Below are 23664 nucleotides of genomic sequence, written 5' to 3' on the forward strand. Positions count from 1 at the left end.
TGACAGTTCATACATCAGAGAAACTGAGGAAGAGAGACAGACATACAGTATATGATGAGTTTCCTGCTCTTTTGTGACTGTTATGGATGCCTCATGTCTTTGAGCTGTCTGTACACTTTAAAACAGCACTCTGGGACATTTGGCTTTTTAGTGTGCAGCTAAAGTTTTGAGGTCAATTCTCAGTTTACTAAAATGAAAACACCTACTGTAGCAGTGGCAATCAATAAAGTTCTATCAGGAAGACTTGCAGACTTGAATAAAATTCAAGATGACATTTATTTGATGAATATAAAACAGAAATGTAATGTCTCTCTTTGGCGTAAGCCCCGTCTGGCGGTCCGAAGAAGTTGTATTCGGAACCGTCATATCCTACCGGAGATAGGAGGCAGGGGTGAGGTGCAGGACGGGACTCAGCTGGTGGTGGTGGGGTGGTGGAGGTTGCCGTGTTAGCACAACTGAAACAGCAATGTGATAGATTGTGAGCAGACTTATAAAGCAATGGCTTACATGTGATTGGCTAGGAGTTACCTAGCTAATGGTGCGAAGATGTACAGCTGCTAGTCTTCCCACTAGAACTACGCTGCGCTTATATTTACTGCTTTTACCAGCAAAGCAACCGGACCACAATAACCTGCCAAAATCTTGACCCTTTGATCTACCCTACCTTTAAGTCCATACAGCTAAAATTTTGAAAAGAATCTGTGAATACTTTCTTGTAAGTATATATATATTTATTTTTATTTTTATTTTTTTTTTCCAGACCAAATAATTGACCTAAAAATTGATGTCCTCACATGTGGACAGCGGGACTACATTGTGAAATTTTAAATAATACCAAACTATAGAAAGTCAGATTTTTTTTCATTAAATTGTTTATTATGTTTCCAGGAGTGTTGGTTATTCATGTTTTTGAGACATTACAGACATTACATCAGAAATTAGCATAATTAATTCCGTTTCAAAGTAATGTCCAGCATCATCCAATCACTGTCAACCATGTTAAAATAAAATTACCAGTGTGTTGTCTGTCTGCACTGGTCTCAGAACAGTTTGAAATGCACCTTATAAAGCTCTCCATATAAACTCCATATAAAGAAACATATTTTCATACATATTTTTTCTCAATGTGAAAATGCACATTAAATATAGGATTTCTTAGGGAAAACTAGCGCCATAGTCCACTATAGTGGTCATTGTGTTTAACAGCGTGCCGGGTCACGATAAATCACTCAAATTTTAAAACAGGTTTTAATGTAAAACCTTAATTTGGTTTCTTACCAGATGTAGTTTTGTTGTAGTTTCTCCCAAAGACAAACACCGCTGTGATCAGTGCATGTTGTTTTGTCACATGAATCCATATGTCTGAAGTTTAACCCTTTACTGACAGCACAGAGTTTCCATTGTGTCAACCTGGTACCATTTAAACATAACTTTGTTTCTAGGCAGACTGATAAAAATCATGTGTAATTTTACTCCAGAAGGTCATGTAAAGCCAATCAGGGGTGTGTTTCCCAAAAGCATCGTTAGCAACTATGGTCGTAAGTTCCATCATTACCAACATAATTCAATGACCATAGTACCAACGAACATTCACAAGCTGCATTGCAAAGTGTGGTTAGAAGCATAACTGTTAGTCATTTTTTTGTTAGTTCACTGTGTGGACATCATCTTTAATTCCATATACAGTATATTTTTTATTCTGTCAAGACTTTGACCACGTTTACATGCACTTCAGAAAACGGCTTATTCCTAGGTTTTGCACAAACTGACATTCTGAAACGTCACATAAATGCAATTGCAGCTATTTATGGGATTATAGGCTGTTAAGAGAAAGCACTTTAACACACGGCTTCTGTTGGAAAACACAGCTTATGTGTCTATGTGAACAAATAAGTGGTGTTTATATGTTTTAAAGAGTGCGCATGTGAGTATGTACTCAAGTGCATCGGGGGAACCCCGAAATCTGATGTAGAGGGAAACCACACTATTGCAGCGCAATCTGTAGCATTACACAGTACACACCGCTTTCGTGTCTTCAGCAGCTTTCTTGTGTTAAACTGCATTATGTATGTGTAAATAAGCTATTTGAATTTGATATCCATTTGATTTGCACAAAAGTTATCAATCCACCCTCTGCGTAACATCATTAATGACAGCTCTATATTGTTGAAACAACTTGGTTTGAATGATGGATGTGCAACATAGTTACTATACGGTTTCGGGACACAGTCGTGACTAGCTAGGTAATTTCTACAACGATGCACCGTGCTGTAATGCTGTCTATAATGATATCAACTTATGCTTAAATACTTGAGGAAAAATACAGCATTTCCAAAATCCTTACATTTGTGTGTTTGCATGTGTAATTCAAATGTTTTTGCTGTGTTCTGCTCTTCAACATGTTTTCATGAAATATTCTATCAGAAAAAGCCACAAATCCTGTTTATAGGCTCCAGTCAGCAGAGTTCATTAACATTTATGGACTGCCGCTCGTGCCTGAGCGATGGGTACCACTGACTCACCGCAAGACCAGCGTAGCGTGCTAATGAAGAACATTTAGACGTTAGATGCTAATGGCCAGAGAAAGGATAACCTTCTGCTGTGATCTTTTACCTCAGAGAAAATTAGAGGACAATAATGATATTGGAAGAGAACGATTGAAATGAACAAAGATTAGTTCTACTATCAGCTTGATGGTAAATGCTAATTGAGTTACATCCCACGCAGTCCCTTAAACTCTGCCTTGCATCTCAGACGGCATGAAAGTCAGACAGGTTTGGAGTGACATGAGGGTGAGTAAAGGACAGAATTTTCATGTTTGGGTGAACTCTTCCTGTAAAATCCCACGGCTACTTTTATTGAGACTCTTTCTGAGAAATAATTGATATTATAGAGAAGTTTCTCTCCAAGCCATTCGAGAGAAAAAAGACAGTGTACTTTTCTTGTTTCAGAGAAACTGTGGAAGTTTGCTTAGCAATGGGATCTTTGGAGAGGTCATTCCTGACAAGAACACAACATGAAGGCAATCCAAAACTAACTTGCCTGAACTCTGGAACACCGGACTGAACCTGGTGCACTCCCCTCGAGCCTTCCCTGAGGGGCTTGTTGTTGTTGAAGGAAACTTCTAGAAGTCTGTGGGCACCGGGACGCGCCAGCGATGCGTCATTAGATATGTCTGACCTGCGGAGCACTCTGAGCTAAAACCACATCGTGTCCTACTTGTGCTAACAACACCACTGTTCTAGAATGACTTGGTAGACTTGTGATGTACCACGAACAGCAGGATTTACTGCATTTTCAGGCTCCTCTGTGCTGATGTTAGTTGGAGTTTATGTTAACGTGAGAGATCAAACGCTACAGTTAAATCGTTCCCGTTACACAGTATATTTTCATACTCCCAACATATATGGATAATGTAAAGTCAGCTGGTCATTATCGTACTGTAAACCTGACAGGGTGATTAGAACCTTGACACAAAGTGGTGTAAATAATGTGCCTATGCTTGACCAAAGCATATTTCTGAAAATCAGCTAAATACTGTTTTAAAACTACACTAGTAATTCTCATAGGTTGTGTTTCAGGGCCCAGATTTTTACACTAGACATCAAGTGGCGACCCAACACAAAACCAAAATTATTTATTGTACAAAAGTAACAAAAATGTCCTTATTAAGTGGTTTGTTGGTGATTTCTAAATGACTCTTGAATGTCAATGGTTTCATGCTCTCTTGAGCCAAAATACCTTGAGTTTGATTGGATGAAATGCTTTTGACATCAACAACAAACAACATAATCACATGGGAAGCCAGCATGTTGCTAGTGAATACTCCAGTACCCTGACATCGGCCCCATTCTGCCGAGTTACTGACAAGTACCATTTTTCATCAGACATTTTTGCATCAGTTCAAGGGTGCTTATGTTCTCCTGTGGCGTGACCAATAATGTGTTGCATCAAAGGCATTAGAGACCTGGGTTCTCATCCTGCGTTGAAACCCAGAAGTAACTGCGTTCACATAAACAGTGACGAGCACAATTCAGAGCTTCTATTTTCCCTCTCCAAAGATAAAATGTTTACTTTTTACATTAGGTATTTGGTTGGGGTTTGTGGGTAGAGTTTTGTGTTATTTGTGTTTTGCATAATTTACAGCTAAAAACTAATTGCATTACAACTCACTTTTGGCACCTCATTTCACCCGGAAACTGGAGCTCAAACATGCCCTTATGTTCAAAAACACTTCTTGCTTCAGCCACTGGGAGGAGTGCTTAGAATTTCAGTAAGTGCAGATCGAGTTTAGCTCAAGAAATGTCAAATGACTGTTTCTGAATTCACAGTGCGATCAGTCTGCAACAAAAGAAATGGCAAGCATTTTCACCTTTAAAATTTCATACACTTATTTATTTTGCCTTATAAATACGTATAGTTATATCTCTAACTGCATTTTATTACTTGCATTTAGCATTTTTTTTTTTTTTTTTTTTTACCAAATTAACTGGTTTTATTCAAGTCTATTTAACATACAGTTGAAGTCAGAAGTTTACATACACCTCAGCCAAATACATTTAAACTCAGTTTTTCACAATTCCTGACGTTGAATCATAGAAAACATTCCCTGTCTTAGGTCAGTTAGGATCACTACTTTATTTTAAGAATGTGAAATGTCAGAATAATAGTAGAGAGAATGATTTATTTCAGCTTTTATTTCTTTCATCACATTCCCAGTGGGTCAGAAATTTACATACACTTTGTTAATATTTGGTAGCATTGCCTTTAAATTGTTTAACTTGGGTCAAACCTTTTGGGTATCCTTCCACAAGCTTCTCACAATAAGGTGCTGGAATTTTGGCCCATTCCTCCAGAAAGAACTGGTGTAACTGAGTCAGGTTTGTAGGTCTCCTTGCTCGCACACACTTTTTCAGTTCTGCCCACAAATGTTCTGACGGATTGAGGTCAGGGCTTTGTGATGGCCACTCCAGTACCTTGATTTGTTGTCCTTAAGCCATTTCGCCACAACTTTGGAGGTATGCTTGTGGTCATTGTCCATTTGGAAGACCCATTTGCGACCGAGCTTTAACTTCCTGGTTGATATCTTGAGATGTTGCTTCAATATATTCACACAATTTTCCTTCCTCATGATGCCATCTATTTTGTGAAGTGCACCAGTCCCTCCTGCAGCAACAACTGTACATTAACTTAATTAGATACGGTTGCACCAACAAAAGTAAATATTAAGGGTTATATCAAGTAGTAATGATCCTTAAGATAACAATTGCACCTTCATCAGAAGAGTACTGCTACCCATTTTTGGTAATATAATGGATATATCAAGTTAGTAGGTTTGAATCTTGGCAGATTCTGCTTACGCTGCTGCTGCAGAACTAGTACGAAGACTTGCTACTGCTAGAACATACATAAGACATGCTGCTGCTGCACAATTAAATGTACCGTAGATGCAATCCCCGGGAAGCAGATCTAGACAGTGATTCTGGGGAGGAGGAGGGGGTTTTTAGTGAGAAAATGTAAATGCTGGACAAAGAGGGAGACGCAAGTTGATTGCCTAACAGATTACATGTAAAGGACCTATCAGCTTGATATGTGAAGTTTCATGACTAACTTAAAGTCATAAAAGTTACTGAGTTCAAAAGGTATTGCATAATAGGAATGAAAGTTTGCTTTGGCATCTCACAGCTGTGTGTGAGTTGGTAGAAAATGCTGTTGAAATGTGGAAATAAGAACAAAACAATTGTGTTCTGGGAAACTTAAAGTTCACAGAAGAAAGGTTTCCTTTTCCAACGTCGGGGAAGCTTCCCAAAATACAAGCTACTCGCGAATGCAAGGAGTTAAACTATACCCTGCTTAAAAACTGTGTAAACAGTTATAGTTATAGTTAATTATAGTTATAGTTAGTTAGCTACGCAAATAACTACTCACTAAAAGTAGCTAACCTCACTGAAGCGATTTAAGGTTGCAACTTTCAGAACATATAAATACATTTTGCAGTTGCAGTTTTTATCTAACACAAAACTATGAGGATCTCAATTGGGATAGCAGGAATAATTAACCCAAAATTGAAGTCTTTCTTCTTTGAAACACAAGCAGATGTTAGGCAGAATGTTAGCTTCAGTCACCATTCACTCCCACTGTTTGGAACATACATGTAAATATATGCTAAATATAACAAAACACAGAGCCTATTTATGGTTTAATAAGACTTGGAATTTAGTGCACAAGTTTGAACTTTTATGGTGCTTTTTCATCCTTTTTGAAGCTTGAAAGCTTCAGTCCCCATTCGTTGTAATTGCATGGAAAAGAGCAATCAGCACATATTTCAAAATTTTTCCTTTTGTGTTGCACAGATTTGGAACAAGGCTGAGTAGCCAAACTACTCCTTTAACTTTCCAGTAGCCCAAACATGGAGATGAGATCCATATAATAAAAACTGCTATCCGATTAATTCATACACGTGTCATCAGGATCATACGCAGACTTTTTCTTGCGGCCATTCTTCGCCAGTCCTAATCAATAAGTCAATCGCAGAGTCTTGAAAAATGATTGTTGTCACACTATAATATTGGACCGTCAGGAAATGGCAACACTGTCAGAAGATATATCAACATCCTGCTCGCTTCTGTGTGCTATTTACATAACCGCAGGTGATTATTCATCAATATGGTTAGGATATGGTGTTGTCTTGTAAATCAACAAACTTATCATTGGTTTGCCATTTGATCAAAAAATCTTATATCACGGTATGAGTAATTTTATATCACTGTAATGATATATACTGCAAAATAGCTATGTTTGCTGAATATTTAAACCAGAAATGGTTTACATGTTAAATAACCATTTAGTAATTACTATTCTTTTAATAATCCAGTGAATTAAATCCTTAAAACAACATGAACATTTTAATTTTTTGGATGAACTATCCCTTTTACAAATGAGACGGACTTATCATTTGATTAGTTTCTCTTTTTAATTGGAACTTGATGGATGTAAAATAAGAGATAACTTTAGTCATTTGGCATCAGTGCACAAACAGCTTCACATTAGCTTCTTAACACAAGATAAGGACAAAAGACTCAAAACAGTAAAAACTATTGCTATAAAACATTCTGATTATGAGTTATGATTCAAAATTGTAATTGAATGTGGCCGGTTCCAAGCCATTGTAAAATAAGGCCCAGATATACTTCCGGAGAAGTTCTTCTTCATTCTTCGTTCAGGGGAAAATTGAAGATCTAAACAGCCGAGCAACAGTATACTACAGTATTCGTGATCATTCAGACATCCCCCACACTGCTGCGGGAGGCTTTTATAAATACATTTAAATATGAGGATGCTACATGTAAAACCTTACAAATGTGTTATCAATGACTTTATGCCCCATTCTATGAGTAGAATTCACTCTAGATTAGTAAAAGAAGCTGTTTTAACCACTCGATGATGCTTTAAAGTAATATATAGGCAGTAAAAAATGTTTCATTTTTCTTGTTTACATTGTGAATTCATGATGGCATAATATGCACCGATTACACTCTGTTATTGTAATTTATGATGACACTGATACTACTGCAAAGATAGGTGTTAATATTGTCAAGAAGAGTGTTAATATTCAGAATAAAGACAAAAGAATGGTGATAGAGCCAGATGTTACTCTGGGCAGATGTGTGAATGGCTTTCGCTGCAAATGGCACATGAGTGAATGGGCACTTGAGAGTATGTGGGTAGAACTGATTTCTTTTGTAGACTAATTAAACAAACAAAAACGCATGCTGGTGTGTTCATGTTGAATACTGACTGAACAATGTAAACAAAATAGTAGGTGGAGCTTCAGGTCACACCTACCGAAGACTTGAACCAATGGCAACGGTTAGAAGTTTTCCTAAAAGTTCGCCCAGACGAGCTGTTACGAACCACCGAAACAAATGCAATAACACCTTCTTTTTGGCCAGATTTGGTTCTAAATGACGTCACACTCCTTTGATTTCGTATTAAGTATATCTGGGCCTTAAGTAACTCAAAAAAGTAATTCTCTACAAATGACTAATTATTACTCTAAAGTTACTGACTTTACCATTTACTGCTTTTAGAAAAAAAGTAATCACTTTACTAATTACTCATTGCTCATTTGCATTAGAAAATAATGAGTGGCAAATTTGCAGCGAGAACTCTCGATTATTGTAAGGGAGGCCAAACATTGCCATCATTTTTTAGGAATCCTTGTTACGGAATATACGTATGGATCAGGCGGCACGATTAATTATGTAGATGTTTTTAACATGTTATTTTTAAAAAATATGTGTGTCTTTACTGACTTGCCTCATATCTTGTATGCAGATATCTGACGATATTTCATACATAATTTACAGCTGAAATATTTCCAGTTTATTTCTGTGGAGTGTTTAAATGACTGGCAGTATGCGTGCTGACGGCCACAGGAAACTGAAGGGATTAAAAGCGAGACTTCCCGCAGCTAGACTGCTTCGCGGAGGTGCATGTCTCTCCCGTGTGCCTTCACAGCCGATAAATCAACAGGAGCTGTATAATGTGCCTGAACGAGATGCAGCCTCCTCACACCCCTCCCCTGTGTCTCCTGGGAGGGCTAGTAATCCGCTTAAAACACTCTTTAAGAAGCCATTTGTCATCCAGCGTGTTACTGGCGCGTCCTGAGGCCCTGAGCAGAGCGAGAGAAGCATGCACCGTCACATGCACACCTTTTCATTGCAGCGTTTATTGTCCATTAAAGCCAAGCAAACACTTCAAGAAAGAAGCCCATCGCTCTTCCATGTTTTAATGGAACAGTTTTGTTATTTTTTACATTTTGTTATTATTTACCCCAAATGTCATTTATAAGGACAATTCTAGAAGAATCTTCTCAGAGCTTCTCTTCAAATAACAGTTCATAGTGACCTGTTAAACTGTAAAAGCACCATTAAATTATCATGGATACTTTACTATAATACTAGTATGCTATATTCCAAAATAGGTTTGTGGGAGGAACATACCAAAATTTTTCAACTGAAAATCGGTAAAAGAAGCTCTTAGATGAGGCACATGAGAACCATTGATCGTTCTGTCACTGATGTCACACCTGTGCCAGTATTCAGGGTACCCATTGTTTTTTGTTGTTTTTTTTGTTTTGTTTTTTTACCAATTCCCATTACTTTTTCTCGACCTTTTCAGAGTGCCTGAAAAAATTATTTTTAAAAATCATTTTGATTCAGACTGAGTTGCAAATGAATCATTTAGAGCAATTTGTGATCTCATTCATTGATAAGAAATGATGGAAAAAAGTACGATTCACTGACAAATCACTTCAGCAAATTTTACTCTACACATGAACAATATCTAGACTTTTTTTTTTTTTTTCATATCATGAAAAATATCCCTTTTTTTATTATTTTTTTTTTTATTTATTTTTTTAGATGAACTATTTTTGTAAGTATGTGCCTAGTCAAAAAGCCCCAGATTGTACTGTAGGCCCCAAAATAGGGCAGTCTACTGTATATAAGTAATGTAATGAATTACATGACAGTCAGCTTAATTCATTAAGTTAAATCCAAATTAATCACATCTATCAATATTTGGACAAAAAGCCTACAAAGATAATTCAAATCATTACATCATTGTGGCAGATGCCCTAATGAAAATAGAGAGTTCATGGCAAATTTGCCACAAATTTACCACTGATAATTTTCACATGGAAATGAGCTTTGCGGCAAACTTGCTGCAAATTGTCCATTGTTGCCAAAGGTTTGGTGGAGGTTCACCACTACCGGCAAAGAGCTGCAAATCAAAAGCTCACTTGCATTGGAAATAATGAGTGGCAAATTTGCGGCTAGTTAGATTTTTTCAAGGGTGAGTAAATCATTCAATAGATAAAAAGTGGCTTTAGGATTCAATATATGGTTTATTTCCATGACATAGAACATAAGACAATCACTGGACTATAATCCACAGCAATCCATTTTACAATTAAGTCATTTGGTCTGAGGTAGATTTAGTTGGCATTCATTATTGTATTCTGTCTGCAATAATAAAAAAACAGCAACATGTGAATTGTTTTGGCAGTTGCAATTGCATCTTGCCGTTTTTAGCATCTTGACGTGGCAAATATCAAGTCACACTATAGTCGTCTCGTGCCATGGACGCCATATTGTTATAACCCAGTGTTCATTTTGAAAAATCGTGTTTCGAAAGACCTCTGCATTCTGTTCCAATGTGTTGCGCTGCGTCTAGCTGTTTTGAACACATCCTGTGTGAATGGCTTCACATGCTGGTAAGGTGTTGGCACTGAATTGCAAAAGATGATATGCTTCAAGCTTGAACTGCTCATATGGAATGAAAATACTAGAGTTATCACTTAAACACATACATTTATAGCAATTAATTATATGAAAATAAAGCATTTTGAACCCATCAAAGCAATTTAAGCTTGTAGTACATGTAAGGGCAGAGCTCGGGGGTGGCCAGGGGTGAGGCTATGTGCCTCCGCTTTCTACACCAACAAGCACCAACCCACACCCAGGGTTGGGAGGGTTATTGAAATGTATTGCACTATAGATTACAGAATACATGCTGTAAAATGTCATTTGTAACGTATTCCGTTAGATTACTCAAGGTCAGTAACGTATTCTAAATACTTTGGATTACATCTTCAGCACTGGTAGATTTTTTCACTTGTTTTAAAAACTCAGTAAGACAAAATACATGTTAAAAATACATTCTCTGAAAAACCTAAATATCTTATGCAGTGTTGTTTCTAAAACAAGAAAAATCAAATTGATCTAGTTTTAAGGATTTTTAGATATTTTTACAGGAAAACAATACAAAAATTATGATCAAGAATACGATTTTTGCCCTAATATCAAAGATCTTAAAAAAAAGAAATTATGATCCAATGTGAATTTTCTTGATAAATAAATATGATCGTGCCTGGTAACATGTGCATGTAAAATGGCTAGAAATAGCATTTTAGCTTAGCGTAAAGCTGACAATTTACACAAGATTTATTTCTATTTCTTCTGCTCCAAACTTACTTCAAACTTACTTCTCTGTCTGCTCGTATGAATGTAACACATCATAAGAAAGTGTTTCACCGCTGTTCAAATGCACTTTGGATCGCATCATTTATATGTATAAATGTTTTTCCATCTGAAAGGACTAAATATTAAATGAAACAAATGACAATAAAATGCAAAGTAATCTCTTCAGTAATCAAAATACTTTTTGAATGTAACTGTATTCTAATTACCAATGATTTAAATTGTAACTGTAGTGGAATACAGTTACTTATATTTTGTATTTTAAATACGTAATCCAGTTACATGTATTTCGTTACTCCCCAACCCTGCCCACACCCAGCCCGTCCAACGATTTCTGTGCCACTACAGACTGATTGCTGGCCCCTGCCTGGCCACCCCTGTGAAAAATTCCTGACTCCATCACTGAGTACATGTAACTTTGTGTTTTAATGAGCCGCGTCAGCAGGGGGCAGTCGCAGCCTCAACAAACCTCACAAGCAGCACAGCCATAGAATGAGAGATGCTCACACAGGACGCATTCTTGACAGCTGGATGAAGTACAACAGAATGAAGGGATCTCCAGACACAATATTAAGTGTCAACTACTTTTAATTTGACACAGCATCCTAAAAATGTGCTGTTTATGATGCTGAAAACTAGTGAGATGCTTCAAAAGTGTCGATCTGATGCATATAGACCGTCAGTTAAAAATTGACAGATTCAATTGCAAAATGGATTGCTGTCGACTCTAAGCTTATATTCAATGATATGGTATAAAACACACTATATATTGAATTTTAAAGCCAATCTTTGTATTATCAAAGGCTCTCTCATCTGCCGCAATAATGCAATATATTCTTTCTGACTATCTGATTTATATACACTCACTGAGCACTTTATTAGGTACACCTGTACACCTACTTATTCATGCGATTATCTAATCAGCTAATTGTGTGGCAGCAGTGCAATGCATAAAATCATGCAGATACGGGTCAGGAGCTTCAGTTAATGTTGACATCAATCATCAGAATGGGAAAATAGTCTCTTGAGTTTACTCAGAATGGTACGAAAAACAAAAAAACATCCAGTGAGTGGCAGTTCTGTGGACAGAAACACCTTGTTGATGAGAGAGGTCAACGGAGAATGGACATTTTGTTTCGAGCTGACAGAAAGCCTACGGTAACTCAGATAACCACTCTGTATAATTGTGGTGAGAAGAATAGCATCTCAGAATGCACAGCACATCGAACCTTGAGGCGGATGGGCTACAACAGCAGAAGATCATGTCGGGTTCCACTTCTGTCAGCCAAGAACAGAAAGTTGAGGTTGAAAATTTCTGCATGAGCTTCCAAGTTGGAATTCCAACTTCAATTAGCATTCCATTGCACTTTTCAAGTAAGAAGTTGGAAAATCCGACTTTCCGAGTTGAATGGAATAAGAAGGTGTACAGAGTACCTAATAAAGTGGTCGGTGAGTGTATATATTTATTCAATTTATTATAATAGAAGTATTATAATAAATGAATTATTTATTATTTATATTGAATGATCTTTATTTGGGGGCCTTTCTCAGCAAATATTAATAAATGTGATTAATTGTGATTCATTTAATTAATTAATCGGCATGATATATAATTAATTCAATTAAAATTCGTAATCAATTGACAACCTCTAGAAAATACATTATTATGGAATTTATGTATGGGGCAGGATGCATGATAATTTACACAATTTTTAAAACTTGTTATTTTTCATATAAATGATCTTGCTAAATTAACATCCCTAATTATGAACAATGTTAGGAACAATAATAATAATGTAGGAACAATAGCTAACATTTGATGCAATATATATATATATATATATATATATATATATATATATAAACTAATGAGAAACAGTGACAAACAGTAGTTTTTATGATAAATATGAAGTGTGAAATGTTGTGTGCTAACTTCGGGAAACACTGAGTGAAAACAAAATAATTTGTGAATTGGTTCTTCAAACAAGTTTACTGAAACATCTGAATTAACCGATTCACTACAAGTAATAGTGATAGGTCGTTCATGAACGATTCATTCATTTTGAAAGTATCTTTTATGTGACTCAGAAGAACGAGTAGTCTCTGAAAGTGATTTTTTTCATTTTGTGTTGGCCGCGCGTGCGCATTGCGCAACCTCCGTTCGTTTGTTAAGTGAAAACCACATAGGCGCTGTACAGGAAACAGAAATTATTAGTTCACCTTTCAACTCTTTTGGTACGAGTCGTTCATTCTTTTGTCACATGACAGCCGTATACGCTATGCATTGCTCACACTGGAAACAGAATTTATTAGTTCATCTCTCGAGTCATCTGGTTCGAGTTTTCATATACGATAGCGTATACGGCTGTCACGTGACAAAAGAACGAACAACTCCAACGAGAAGATTCCAGAGGTGAACAAATCTTTCTGTTTCTCATATCATTTTTCCTTATTGGGACTATAATCAAAATTCGCATAAGTAGATGTGTTGGGGGGGGGCGGGGTTTGGCTTTAATTCTGCTCAAATGAACGAAATGACGAATAAAGATTCGTTCATTTTGCTGAACGAGACTCAAAGATCCAAGTCAGTAAAATTATCCGATCTTCCCATCACTAATAAGTAAACAAACTTTTCAATGCTAACAACCACTATTTTCATGTTCTCCTGGGCATGCTAAGAAAAGTGGAGATTAAAGTCCAACACCTGACTTGAATGAACCTAACAAATCAGTCGGGGCTAAAGCGGTTCCAGAAAGGTCAAAGTTCACACAATCCGACTAATCTGACCCAGGTTCAAGTAGTCAAGATAATTGCGTGTGCACACTATTCTTTAGCAGCCCTAGAGGCCAAACATGGATCAAATCGATCCACCATGGCAAACAGCAAAGGTAAAGAGTGAGTGGCGATGTTCACGGCCACTGAGCAGAAACCTACGAAGAATTCAAACATCTAATAACCAAAAAAGGTAATACAGCTGCCATAAACAAAACCAGAGAGAAAGGCTGGCAAGAAATTGCTGATCGACTGAATGCTAAGTAGCAACTAAGTTAAAATGTATTAATATATTTTGATACAATGTCATTAAATCTTGGGGACAATACATTCAAACAGTCAGTAACAAAAGAAAACCTGTAGGTTATTAAAATACCGTATACAAAAATACATATTAAACTTCAAGGCTGCAAATTTATACACATTTACTCGTGTATTACATATATATATATATATATATATATATATTACACACACTGCTGGTCAAAAGTTTTGAAACATTTGACTGAAATGTTTCTCATGATCTTAAAAATCTTTTGAGCTGAAGGTGTATGCTTAAATGTTTGAAATTAGTTTTGTAGACAAAAATATAATTGTGCCACCATATTCATTTATTTCAATATAAATCTAAAATGTAATAATAATAATAAAAAAAAGGTTTTGAAATTGATGACTTGGACCAAATAATAAAGAAAAGCAGCCAATAAGTGCCCAACATAGTTGGGAACTCCTTCAATACTGTTTAAAAATCATCCCAGGGTGATACCTCAAGAAGTTGGTTGAGAAAATGTCAAGAGTACATGTCTGCAAATTCTAGGCAAAGGGTGACTACTTTGAAGATGCTCAAATATAACACAGTTTTGATTTATTTTGGATTTTGTTTAGTAACAACATAATTCCCATAGTTCCATTTATATTATTCCATAGTTTTGATGACTTTACTATTATTCTAAAATGTGAAAAAAATTATAATAAAGAATGAGTAAGTGTTTCAAAACATTTGACCGGTAGTGTGTGTGTGTGTGTGTGTGTGTATATATTGCTGATGAATGATTTCAACAAATGATCCTTTTTTTTTTCTTCTTTTTTTTTTATTGGGGAGGGGGGCACTTTTTGCACAACAACATGAGCGGGGAGAAAAGAATCTGGCAGCAGGTGAAAATTAAATATAAAAATATTGTTCAGAATGGTACGTATAGGCTATATAAGCACTTAAGCATATCAGCTTGATGCTACAACTGTCCAATCTCATGATGTTTATTAATTGCAGCTGCCAAAAAGAAGAGTGAAGTTGCTGGTACTGGGGGAGGGCCACCACCAGCACACTTTACTCCTGCAGAGGAGCTGGCCTTGGAACTGAACAAGGGGAGGCCAATCATTGAGGGAATAAATGGGGGAACAGCATTTGAATCCATGCCACCTAGTACAAGGAGTGAGTACATAAAAGGTTGATATGTTTTTGCATATTCTTGACCAAAGTCTTTGTTCTAACTTTTTTTCATAGTGATGGCAAATTCTGTGTGCCTGTTGGAGCCACCAGACATCATGCAGGACCCTGTGAGTATGAGATAGTTTAAAGCACTGGTTTACGGTCAATGTTAAGTGGTGATCATTAAACAGAGTTTGATTAATGGTTTCAGAGTGAAGGCCCATTTACAATGGAGGAGGATGAGGAGACTGTTTCTGTATGTTCAAGGAGGTCTGAGGTAAGCACTGATTGCACATTATACACATAAGACCTATTTGTGTGGTGAGGTGCTCCTAGTATGTTTTGTCCAACAATTATTGGCTGCAGGACACTGAGACCCTTCTAGGACCCTCTTAGACTGGGACCACAGGTGACAAAGTGAGTAACTAATGAATTCAACAACATGCTAAGATCATTCCATCAAATAATTAAACTTTCTATTTCTACAGAATGCAGAGAACATATAGACAGTGTACAAGCGCTACCTCCTCAAACAAATGGATGCACTGGATGTAGACATCCAATACAAAAAACTGAAGATGAGAAAGTTGGAACTGGAAATCCAACAACTGGAGATAGATGCAAGTAGAACTGCCATAATCAGACAATGACACATGATCTTGTTTTTTGACACCATTTAATTGTATGCCTTCTCCCCCAACAGGCAGCTTCAACTTGAAATAAAATATACAAATTATGTGACTTGTGTGTCTTGTATAATTAAATGAAATTGAGGGGAAAGTAAAAAAAAAAAAAAAAAATCTACAAAAATCTGATTAAGTAAAGCCTTAACATGAGAATTGGAATATAATGCTAACCAAAAATAATTATTTGCATAAATGTCTCTTATAACCCTGCCCATTTCATTGTCATCGAAAACTGCCTCATTGCCCCAGTCCTCCTCTACAACCATCCTTGATGGCCTCTCTCTTCTCAGGCAGGCAACATTATGAAGCACAACACATGCAACAGTAATGTCACATGCCCTTTGTGGAGTCACTCGGCGATGGTTCAGGCACTGGAACCTCGATTTGATGAGGCCAAACGCCATCTCTACGAGCTGTGCCTCTGTCTGGGGCTCCTGATAGGGAGTCAAGAGATAAGGCAGGCAGGTATATCCGTTGTCTCCCAGCAAAACCCCTGAGAATTCACCTGGATAGAGTAAAAATAATCTTTTTATTTTTTTATGACAAATTGGTGAAGGTATTTTTAAAGCTGTACTATTTGCCATATGTTAAGTGAATAACCTACCTTGTGCCAGTTGCTGGGAAAGAGAAGAGGCCTGAAAGATTCTGGAGTAATGAGCTGAGCCAGGCCATTTTGCCTCTATGTTAGTGATGATGCACTGTAGGACTGAGCGCTTTATTGCGGCGTGTGCTATTTGCAATGTGTGGTCTCAGTAATCTACAAATATATGCAATCCCTTCTCTCGAGAACCTGTACTGCTCACACAGGTAGTTGTCAGGGTGAGCCAAAAGGTCTGGCCTGTCCCTGAAAGTACGTTCTCTTTGAAATGCCCTGCATACTATGACAGCTCCCTCATACACCACCTCATCAATGAAAGGACATGCCATGATTAACAAAGACCGACACATGGGTTGAGGTTTATAGACCTTTACTTAATTCATTAAAAAATCATACACCCACTAAACACATCTAACTTTATTTTTTTGACATTGTTTTAAATGTATTAACCAATGCATTTTTAAACATGGTTTCCTATCGGGAAAATAGAGGATAGAGGCATATGGATTTAGATACTACATTTCTGGTCAATATATATATTTTTTTAAATTGTTCTGTTAACTATTTATGTAGCTATTATCATTCTATTGGGGTAGTTTAGATTGAAACGTATTTTATGTGGCATAATCCTAAACGTTTGATATCACATACCATATAACTGAACATGTATATAGGTCTATATCTTATCATTTATCATTGTAGCCTATCATTTATTTAATTTATAATTTTATAAGTTGAATGTCTGTTTACTTTCATTTTTGGACTGATAGTGGTTAATAAAGTCAAATAATATGGTAGCATGCCAGAGAGTCAATGGTAATATCATCGCTTTCCTGTTGGGTCAGTGTTACAGGAACTCTGGTTAAGCAACAACTCAGGCTTAGCCTGACAGTTAGCCTGCCCCAGACCAGGTTAGTTTCCCAGCATAAGTTGCCAGAGTAACTGAGCTTGAATTATGTTGAATTTGCTTTATGGAACCGAATCAACTGACAATTAGTAAGACTAACCGAAATAAGCCTGGCTTATTTGGTAAACTTTCTTTATGGATATCAAATCAAATCAAATCAAATCACTTTATTGTCACACAGCCATATACACAAGTGCAATGGTGTGTGAAATTCTTGGGTGCAGTTCCGATCAACATAGCAGTCGTGAGACATATACCAATTTACAATAACATCAAATTAACACAAAACAATTTAAACATCTGATATACACAAAATTACACTCAACAATATACAAATAATAACATACACATACACAGTATACAATACGCACTATATAGATACACATTATTCAATAAAAATAAAAAATAAAAATATATAAAAAAGTATATATAGTATATATAGAATGTACAGTATTGTACTGTATTGACATTCAGCTGTCGGTTGATAGTCAGTTGTTAAGAGAGAATATATATAATAATAATATAATTTATGACAGTCTGGTGTGAGATATAAGAGTAAGGGTAATAAAGTGCAGTGCTGATGTATTTTGATCGTGGGAGATCAAGAGTTCAAAAGTCTGATTGCTTGGGGGAAGAAGCTATCATGGAGTCGGCTGGTGCGGGTCCTGATGCTGCGATACCGCCTACCTGATGGTAGCAGTGAGAACAGCCCATGGCTCGGGTGGCTGGAGTCTCTGATGATCCTCCGAGCTTTTTTCACACACCGCCTTGTATATATTTCCTGGAGGGAGGGAAGCTCACCTCCGATGATGTGTCTGGCAGTTCGCACCACCCTTTGCAGTGCTTTGTGGTTGTGGGCGGTGCTATTGCCGTACCAGTCGGAGATGCAGAGAGTCAGGATGCTCTCTACAGTGCAGGTGTACAACCGTGTGAGGATGTGGCGGTTCATTCCAAACTTCCTCAGCCGTCTCAGGAAGAAGAGGTGCTGATGAGCCTTCTTCACAACGACTTCAGTGTGGACGGACCATTTGAGTTCCTCAGTGATGTGGACACCCAGGAACTTGAAGCTGCTGACTCTCTCCACTGGTGCTCCATTGATGGTGATGGGACTGTGTTCTCTGTCTTTTCTTCTGAAGTCCACCACAAGCTCCTTTGTCTTACTGACGTTGAGGGAGAGGTTGTGCTCCTGACACCAGTGTGTCAGAGTGTGCACCTCCTCTCTGTAGGCTGTTTCATCATTGTCAGTGATCAGACCTACCACCGTCGTGTCATCAGAAAACTTAATGATGGCATTGGAGCTACGTGTTGCCACACAGTCATGTGTGTACAAGGAATACAGTAGTGGGCTGAGAACACAGCCCTGTGGGGCTCCAGTGTTGAGGGTCAGTGATGAGGAGATGTTGCTGCCTATTGTAACCACCTAGCGTCTGCTTGACAGGAAGTCCAGGATCCAGCTGCACAGCGTGCTGTTTAAGCCCAGTGCCCGGAATTTCTCATCTAGCTTGGAGGGCACTATGGTGTTGAATGCTGAGCTGTAGTCTACAAACAACATTTTCACATAAGTGTTCTTTTTTTCCAGGTGGGAGAGAGCAGTGTGTATTGTAGATGCAATGGCATCATCAGTGGAGTGGTTGTTGCGGTAAGCAAACTGCAGCGGGTCAAGAGAGAGAGGCAGCACAGAGCAGATGTAATCTCTGATTAGTCTCTCAAAGCATTTGCTGATGATGGGGGTCAGAGCAACAGGACGCCAGTCATTTAAGCAAGTGATTTTTGATTGTTTTGGAACAGGCACAATGGTGGAACAGGACTCTGCACTGAGAGTGTTGTGTTTGACCACAGTTGAGCTGTGCCATGTATCACAAAAAAAGCTGAACAAATTCTGGATTCCAGGATTGGTTTTAGTTTGACAAAACTCACCAAATCCAATCAGGCTTCATTAGGGTTAAGTGGTACAACTTTCTCTATCAATTCAATTAGTTTTGATCCAGAGGTTATGATTAGTTCACGTACACATTCACATGAATGAAGCAAACAGCCAATCGCGTTCAAGACAGAGCGAGTCACATCTCGCGAGAGAGTCAGTGAGATTTACTTCTCCGCTGAAGATGTTTATGAAAATTATTATAAATTATAAGAATTTAAACAGTTATAACACAGCACAAGAGGACATACGATCCTCAAAAATACGATCAAATCACATTTACACAACACAAATTATCACTATGAAATCATGAATAATTATAATACATTCACACAGCACAGAGGATCACTAGTAAATGATAAAGAATTTAAAGGCATTTACACAGCAAGAAGAAACATTGCTGCTGCTGCTGCTGCTGTTGCTAGACCACGAAAAAAATATGAGTGTGATGAAAATATTAAAATAGATAATATATCAATGTGAAAGTAACTTTATATAGGTCCACAACAATAACATTCAGGCTTGTCATTTTAAAAGTTTAATATCTTGATTTGAAATTTAACAAATTGAAATTAAAAGCTTTAGTATTAATTTAAATTACTGACTTAATATCATTTACTTTTAGACATTAATACACTATCGAATAATAAAAATGTGAGCAATTGGAAAATGAGTAAATGGTATGCACTAATAAAGACTTATTTGTTCTTTCTTTTTAGCAGCATAAGACACCATAAAGATATATTTGGCGTGCTAGTGTGCTTTTATTGAACTTCAAGTGAACTACTGTATGTTCATGGCATTCACACTTTTCTGATATATCTACAGTATATTGTGGAGTGATTAAGTTTTTATATTTTAAAGTCATTCGATCGTTATTGCTATTGTATTAATATCTTACTTGAAATTATAGAATTATTTTAGGTTTATTTATTCATACATATTTTATGGCCAGTGTGGGAAAATGATTGGGAAAATTATTCTTGCAATAAATAATGATCATAAATAGCTTATTTTTTATTTTTGTAAAATTGTCTCATTGAAGTGTGTGTGTGTGGGGGGGGGGGGAGTGACCGTCACTTTGCTCACAGCTGATTGGTCCAGTATCTGGATGAGATCTCTGATCGGGAACATAACTTGCCCCGGAGCATGTCAGCCGATTAGCGTATGTTATGAATTCAGAGTTCACTTAAACTAAATTTAAACTTATATAGACAGATGCTTAATCTTGCTTTGTAACATAGGCCACTGGTTTGTGTCTTCAATGACTCAGCCAAACATGGTTAACCCAAGGCGTTGTCCAGTCCAGCGCGACCCAGCAGAGTTTGACGGTAAACCGCAACATCCCAGAGGCACGAGAGGCCACCAGCATTTGTGCTAATGACCATTCTTTCACTGAATGGAAGTACACAATGAGAAAATAAACAATACAAGACCAGGGGTACACACACATACACACACGCGTGCTACTCAGCTTTGATGATACAGTTCAGTTCATAAGAACACTCTCGCTGCTTTTTGACAGATTTCAATGGAGGCAACAATGCAGCTCTCGGGCAACACAAACAAGCAGCACTGCAGATAAGATGCGTTAATCAGAGAAGCACAGCCACCGTGTAACACGATTTAACTCAATTTATATGTAAATGAATTATTTTGATTATAATGAGCTTAGTGTGTCAACTTATGAGATGGAGTCTGTTTTCTTGTGCAAGACGAGAACCGCAAGCAATTTTACTGCCTAAATCTTGCCCGTTATCTCTCTCTGGCTTTCCAAACTCGGCTGGTCTAAAAAAAATGGGAGCAAAATAGGAATTCTGCCGGGATTGGAAGGGCGTAAATGTGCTGCTATTGATTTTTTCTGCATGTTTTTAATTGACTTGTAGTGAGATCACAGTAGATGTCTCGTACAGCATCATAAGCGCTAAAGCTATTAGACATGTTTGAAGCCGACAAACAGAGTTGGAGAAGCTTCTTTGAAACTGTAGCTTGTCAAGCTACAAGCTTATCATAATTTTAAGTAGTTCAACCACACCCACACTAGAACACTCACACTAGCTACTATTAAAAGTAAAGAACTAGATTGAAGCTTCCCTTAATTGAAGACTTTGCTGGACCCCTTATTGGTCTTAGTTGGTCTCCCATCGGGGTCAGGCTGATGTTGTGTGGTTGTTTTAAAGGGATCTTGGGCAATTGACAGCTGGTCAGTTTGAGAGACCTAAACAACATTCTTGCACACTGAAATCCATCCTTAAAACAAATCTAAACTAGCCCCAAACTTGCCACAAATTTGCAGCACACTTGCCGCTCATTATTTTTACATGCAAATTAGCTTTTGATTTGCCGCAGATGTTTGCCAGAAGTTTGCAGCTCTTCGCCGGTAGTAGTGAACCTCCGGCAAACCTTTGTCAGCAATGGACATTTTGCCGCAAGTTTGCAGCAAAGCTCATTTGCATGTGAAAATTATCAGTGGCAAATTTGCGGCAAATTTGCTATGAACACTCGATTTTTGTAAGAGCACCCCATTCAACCAAATAACTGACAAGTGCCTTATCCCCATCAGACATTTTGGCAGCAATTCAAATGTTCTGTGAGAACCAGGAAGTAATCGTGTTCACATAAACAATGGTGAGCACAAGGTTGCATTTTCTCTCTAAAATTAAATTTTTACTCAAGTGATGTTAGGTTTAGGGTTGGGTATAGGTTTAGGGAGTAGAGTTAATAAAATATGCATTCTTGTTGACACTATTACATCTTTTACAACTAAAAATACAACTCACTTTTGGTGCCACTCTGTGGATATTTCCTCCAGAAACTAGATGTTCAACAACACTTCCAGCTTCGGCCAGTGGGGACAGTGGTTTGAATTTCATTTAGCACTGACCGATTTCAGCAACAAAACATTCGACCAATTGTTGCCAGCTTCAAAGATGGCTTTCTGATGGCTTCAAAAACAATGAGGATCTCAATTAGGATAACGACATACTCTTTAACATATGATTTACACTAAGTCCAACAACAACAAAACTTGTTAAAACACTTTTAGAGAGAGTGGACATTTTTGCCGATTGCGTTTGATTATTCAGTTTGCTCAGCTCTAAAGCAGTGCGTACAATACAATACCACAATAAATATATAGTTTTTTGCAGTTAAGTTAGTAGCATCGCTACTTTCAACATAATCGCATGGAAAGTCGACATGCTGCTTCCGAATGTTGATGAACTCTAATATTGACTCCATTCTGGCAAGTACTGACAAGCACCATCCCATGTCAAACATTTTAGCATAAATTCAAATGAGTTCACTGTGGTGCAATGTCCTGTGGAACCTACAAAATAGTCATGTTCACATTTTGCACAATTGCGTTGTAATTTCACTCTATAATTACATTTTTACTTCACTGATGGCTAAGTTTAGAGTTGGGGTTTGGGTTGGGGGTAGAGTTAATCAAATATGCATTCCTGTTGACTAAGGATATGACAATTCGCTCTGACAATGATTCGATTTGATTACGATTCTTAACCTAACTATTACGATGCATCGTGAAATCTGAAATTTGGTCATGATTCGATCCGATTCTATTATTTTGTAACGATTCATAATTATTTTCAAAAAATATGCTGAAAAAAGATTAAAAGTTTTACTGAACATTCGTAATTTAGACTTGAACCAGACTTGAGCACTAGTCACAGATTAATTTAGAACCAAGGAGATTTGGCTTATATGTGTGGCTGCATATATTAACAAACAATGCATTACATGATATGCACAATAGATATTATGAATATGTTACATTTAGACATAATGTGGTGCATATAGATATGTTCCATGCATAATAGATATCCGAAAGTAATAAAGAATAACAATGTCTGATGCAACATGATGACTTTATGCACACACACAAACAGATGGTAAACTGATAAATAAGCATAATAGAGGGGGCTGCCTGGTAGCTCAGCAAGTATAGACGCTGACTACCACACCTGGAGTCACAAGTTCAAATCCAGGGCGTGCTGAGTGACTCCAGTCAGGCTTCCTAAGCAACCAATTGGCCTGGTGGGTAGAGTCACGTTGGGTTAACCTCCTCGTGGTCGCTATAATGTGGTTCTCGCTCTCGGTGGGGCACATGGTGAGTTGTGCATGGATGCCGCAGAGAATAGTGTGAAGCCTCCACACGCGCTACATCTCCGCGGTAACGTGCTCAACAAGCCACGTGATAAGATGCACAGATTGACAGTCTCAGACGTGGAGGCAACTGAGATTCGTCCTCCGCCACCCAGATTGAGGCGATTTACTACGCCACCAC

This window comes from Myxocyprinus asiaticus, chromosome 2 (assembly GCF_019703515.2).
Source record: "Myxocyprinus asiaticus isolate MX2 ecotype Aquarium Trade chromosome 2, UBuf_Myxa_2, whole genome shotgun sequence".
Lineage (NCBI taxonomy): Eukaryota > Metazoa > Chordata > Actinopteri > Cypriniformes > Catostomidae > Myxocyprinus > Myxocyprinus asiaticus.